This window comes from Triticum urartu, chromosome 5 (genome assembly GCF_003073215.2).
Source record: "Triticum urartu cultivar G1812 chromosome 5, Tu2.1, whole genome shotgun sequence".
In the NCBI taxonomy this organism is placed as follows: domain Eukaryota; kingdom Viridiplantae; phylum Streptophyta; class Magnoliopsida; order Poales; family Poaceae; genus Triticum; species Triticum urartu.
This window is the reverse complement of record NC_053026.1, coordinates 103,110,185-103,116,184: the sequence shown is the minus strand read 5'-3', so window position 1 is coordinate 103,116,184 and position 6,000 is coordinate 103,110,185.

The following is a 6,000-nucleotide window of genomic DNA, read 5'->3' as shown; positions in this document are numbered from 1 at the left end:
TTCCGCTCGCACTCGCGCTCGCCCGCGCCTACGCCGCTCGCCCACCGACGCCCGCAGCTCCGGCGCCGCTGCTGCCTCCCCGCCTCTCCACCCGCGTCGGGGTCTCGCCGGCGCCCCTGATGCCGCGTGCCCGCACGGGCTTCTGTCCCGTTAAGCCCGCTGTACTCGGGCGCCCGCAACGCCCCTCCCCCCTCCCCGCCCGCTAGCGGCGCCCGACTGGCCCCTATGGGTCAATGACAAGGGGCCCCCCAGCGCCAAGAACGTTTTCTTTAAAAAAAATTAATTAAATAAAAATAAAAAATTAAGTAATAATAAAAATAAAATTAATTAATTAATTAACTTAATTAATTCTGATTAAATTAACTAACTAAGATTAATTAATCTAATGATTAATTAACCTAATTAACTACTGTTAATTAACTAACTAACAGAGAATGACAGTGGGGCCCACCCCTAATTAATACTAATTAGGTTAATTAAATTGTTTAATTAAAATGTGTCACTGACCAGTGGGACCCACTGGTCAGGTTGACCAGTCAACCCTGTTGACTGCTGACGTCAGCATGACATCATGCTGATGTCATAAACACAATTTTGAATTAATTTAAATAATTAAATAAATTTCAGAAATTAATAAAATCTTTAGAAAATCATATATTTTAAACCGTAGCTCGGATGGAAAAACTTTGTACATGAAAGTTGCTCAGGACGACGAGACGAATCCGGATACACAGCTCGTTCGTCCGCCACACATCCCTAGCATAGCAAACACGCAACTTTCCCTGCTCCGGTTCGTCTGTCCGAAAACGCGAAACACCGGGGATACTTTCCCGGATGTTCCTCCCCTTCACCGGTACCACCTCGCACCGCGTTAGGGCACACCTAGCATCACGCTTTGTCATGTGATGCATCGTCATGCATTTTTTTGCATTATATTTATTGTTTCTTCCCCCTCTTCTCTCGCTAGACATCGAGACCGACGCCGCTGCTACCCAGTACGACTACGGTGTTGACGACCCCTCTCTCTTGCCAGAGCAACCAGGCAAGCCCCCCCCTTGATCACCAGATATCGCCTATTCTCATCTCTACTGCTTGCATTAGAGTAGTGTAGCATGTTACTGCTTTCCGTTAATCCTATTCTGATGCATAGCCTGTCATTGTTGTTACAACTGTTGATACCTTAACTATAATCCTAAATGCTTAGTATAGGATGCTAGAGTTCCATCAGTGGCCCTACACTCTTATCCGTCTGCTATGCTATACTACTGGGCCGTTATCACTTCGGGAGGTGATCACGGGCATATACTATATACTTTACACTGTTACATTACCGGTGATACTGTTTGGAGATGGGGGCTGAAGGGGCAGGTGGCTCCATCTCGGTAGAGGTGGGCCTGGGTTCCCGACGGCCCCCGACTGTTACTTTGTGGCAGAGCGACAGGGCAGGTTGAGACCACCTAGGAGAGAGGTGGGCCTGGCCCTGGTCGGTGTTCACGGATACTTAACACGTTTAACGAGATCTTGGTATTTGATCTGAGTCTGGCTATTGGCCTATATGCACTAACCATCTACGCGGGGACAGTTATGGGCACTCGACGTCGTGGTATCAGCCGAAGCCTTTGTGACGTCAGCGATTGAGTGGCGCGCGCCGGATTGGACCGTAAGCCTGCTCTTGTATTAAGGGGGCTAGTTCTGCTTCCGGCCGCGTACGCAACGTGCAATTGTGCAATGGGCGATGGGCCCAGACCCCTGCACCATAGGATTTAGACCGGCGTGCTGACCTCTCTGTTGTGCCTAGGTAGGGCTGCAACGTGTTGATCTTCCGAGGCCAGGCATGACCCAGGAAAGTGTGTCTGGCCAAATGGGATCGAGCGTGTTGGGATATGTGGTGCACCCCTGCAGGGAAGTTAATCTATTCGAATAGCCGTGCTCTTCGGTAATAGGACGACTTGGAGTTGTACCTTGACCTTATGACAACTAGAATTGGATACTTAATAAAACACACCCTTCCAAGTGCTGGATACAACCGGTGATCGCTCTCTCACAGGGCGACGAGGGGAGGATCATCGGTTAGGATTATGCTATACGATGCTACTTGATGCTACTTGGTGAACTTACCATCTACTCTCTCCTACATGCTGCAAGATGGAGGTGGCCAGAAGCATAGTCTTCGACAGGATTAGTTATCCCCCCTTATCACGGCTTTCTGCAGTTCAGTCCACATATAATAGCCTTATTCCAGTTGATACCAATGCATACATATGTAGTGTAGCTCCTTGCTTGCGAGTACTTTGGATGAGTACTCACGGTTGCTTTCTCCTTCTCTTCCCCCTATCCTTTCTACTTGTTGTCGCAACCAGATGCTGGAGCCCAGGAGCCAGACGCCATCGTCGACGATGACTCCTACTACACCAGAGGTGCCTACTACTACGTGTTGCCCGCTGACGACGACCAGGAGTAGTTAGGAGGATCCCAGGCAGGAGGCCTGCGCCTCTTTCGATCTGTATCCTAGTTTGTGCTAGCCTTCTTAAGGCAAACTTGTTTAACCTATGTCTGTACTCAGATATTGTTGCTTCCGCTGACTCGTCTATGATCGACCTCTTGTATTCGAGCCCTCGAGGCCCCTGGCTTGTAATATGATGCTTGTATGACTTATTTTATTTGTAGAGTTGTGTTGTGATATCTTCCTGTGAGCCCTTGATCTTGATCGTACACATTTGCGTGCATGATTAGTGTACGGTCAAATCGGGGGCGTCACAAGTTGAGAACTGCATATAAAAATCCTATGGGCATGTCTCCATATAAAATGGTTTATGGAAAAGCACGTCACTTACCTCTCGAACTAGAACATAAGGCATATTGGGCCATTAAAGAGCTCAACTATGACTTCAAACTTTCCGGTGAGAAGATACTATTTGACATTAGCTCACTTGATGAGTGGAGAACCCAAGCCTATGAAAATGCCAAATTGTTTAAAGAAAAAGTTAAAAGATGGCATGACAAAAGGATACAAAAACGTGAGTTTAATGTAGGTGATTATGATCTATTATACAACTCCCGTTTAAGATTTTTTGCATGAAAACTCTTCTCTAAATGGGATGGTCCTTACGTTATCGAGGAATTTTATCGTTCCGGTGCCATAAAAATTAACAACTTCGAAGGCACAAATCCGAGGTTGGTGAACGGTCAAAGAATCAAATATTATATCTCAGGTAATCCCATAAATGTTGAAACTAATGTTATTGACACCGTAACCCCGGAGGAGTATATAAGGGACACTTTCCAGAACGTTTCAGCCTCTGAAAAGGAATAGGTATGTGGTACGGTAAGTAAACCGACCCAAAATAGTTCCAATGGCAATTTTTCTCTGTTTTGGAATATTTAAGAAAATAGGAAAATAAGAAGCGGTCTGGAAAGGACACGAGGCGCCCCCTACCTTGTGGGCACCTCGTGTCCCCTCCGGACTCCGTTTTCTTGTACAATACTTCTTTTGGTCGGTAAAAAATCATTATATAATCTCCCAAAGGTTTTGACCACCGTACCACGCAAATATCTCATGTTTTTGTTTCGAGCTGTTTTTCTGACAGATCTAGATCACCATGACATCGTCAAGCGCCCCCAAGGACAAGTTTTTCGAGAGGATCATCAACCCCTATCTCGCGGAGGTGCTGCAACACCCTCAAACCATTGAGTTGCGTGAGGGGGTGCTGCACATCCGCGATGTTGAGGGACCAAGGAGGACCGGAAGTGTGGAGACAAGACTCGAAGCAATGGAGCAACAAGTTTACAAATGCCAAGGGATGGTGGAACACAAACTCGATGCCAACCACATGATGATCACGGAGTTCACCAACAATCACAAGCTGGATGCCAAAAACATTGGGGAGACCATCTTCAAGCTTCATGAGAAAATCCAGCACCTCCAAGCCCAGATCTATGACCTACAAAATCAAAACTGTGAGTACGAATATAGATTCAAGAGGATGAGTTTGGCTACAGATTTGAGGATGCAGGAGACTCGATCATCTTTCTATGATGGTGAGCCTATGCCTTGGAAGATGGACGACAAGCCTACAATCATCAACAACTCCATCATCACTACCACCAAAGGAGAATTGAGTATCGGGTATGGGCACTCCCCTTGGCAACTGCCAAGCATGGGGGAGTGCCCCGGTATTGTATCACTATCACGCACCTATCTTTACCATTTTTCTTAGTTCGATCCTTTCGGTAATATCTTAATCTAGTAGAATAAAATTTTAGTATGATCTAGTTTTGAGTTTTGCTTTATGATCCTTCTATGTAATCATGTCCGTGAGCTATATATAATAAAGATTAGTTTTTAGTCAAGGGCTTTGCTATCTTGCTATGATCTTGAGGGAATAAGAGAAAGAATAAAAAGAAATAAAGAGATCATATTGATCTTATGGGGAGTAATGACTTCACATATAAAGAGTATGATGAATAAAATTTGTTGAGAGTTGACAAACATAGTTTTGTTCATCATTTCAATTAATAGGAAGTAATAAAGAAAGAGAGGTTTTCACATATAAATATACTATCTTGGACATCTTTCATGATTGTGAACACTCATTAAAATATGACATGCTAAAAGGTTGATGTTGGACAAGGAAGACAATGTAATGGGTTATGTTTTCTTACATCCGAGATAAATTATATTGTTATGGATCATCCAACATGTTTAGCTTGCCTTTCCCCCTCATGCTAGCCAAATTCTTTGCACCAAGTAGAGATACTACTTGTGCTTCCAAATATCCTCAAACCCAGTTTTGCCATGAAAGTCCACCATATCTACCTATGGATTGAGTAAGATCCTTCAAGTAAGTTGTCATTGTTGCAAGCAATAAAAATTGCTCTCTAAATATGCATGATCTATTAGTATGGAGAAAATAAGCTTTATACGATCTTGTGATGTGGAAGAAATAAAAGCAACAGACTGCATAATAAAGGTCCATATCACAAGTGGCAGTATAAAGTAACGTTCTTTTGCATTAAGATTTCGTGCATCCAACCATAAAAACACATGACAACCTGTGCTTCCCTCTGCGAAGGGCCTATCTTTTATTTTTGTCCTATACTTTTTTACAAGAGTCATGGTGATCTTCACCTTTCCTTTTTACATTTTATCCTTTGGCATGCACTGTGTGTTGGAAAGATCCTGATATATATTGCTAATTGGATGTGGGTTTTCATGAACTATTATTGTTGACATTACCCTTGAGGTAAAAGGTTGGGAGGCAAAACTATAAGCCCCTATCTTTCTCTGTGTCCGATTAAAACTTCATACCCATAGGTATTGCGTGAGTGTTAACAATTGTGAAAGACTAAATGATAGTTGAGTATGTGGACTTGATGAAAAGCTCTTATATTGACTCTTTCCGATGTTATGATAAATTGCAATTGGTTCAATGACTGAGATTATAGTTTGTTAGTTTTCAATGAAGTTTTTGATTCATACTTTGCATTGTGGACGGATTGTTACTTTAGCATAAGAAATCTTATGGCAATATATATATTTTGTTGTTCTAATAATGATCATGATGCCCTCATCTCCGTATTTTATTTTATCGACACCTCTATCTCTAAACATGTGGACATATTTTTCGTTGTCGGCTTTCGCTTGAGGACAAGCGAGGTCTAAGCTTGGGGGAGTTGATACATCCATTTTGCATCATGCTTTTATATCGATATTTATTGCATTATGGGCTGTTATTGCACATTATGTCACAATACTTATGCCTATTCCCTCTTATTTTACAAGGTTTGCATGAAGAGGGAGAATGCTGACAGTTGGAATTCTGGGCTGGAAAAGGAGCAAATATTAGAGACCTATTCCGCACAACTACAAAAGTCCTGAAACTCCACAGAAGTCAGTTTTGGAATATAAAAAATATTGGGTGAAGAAAGCACCAGAGGGGGGCCACCCACCATCCACGAGGGTGGGGGGCGCGCCCTACCCCCTGGGCATGCCCCCTGTCT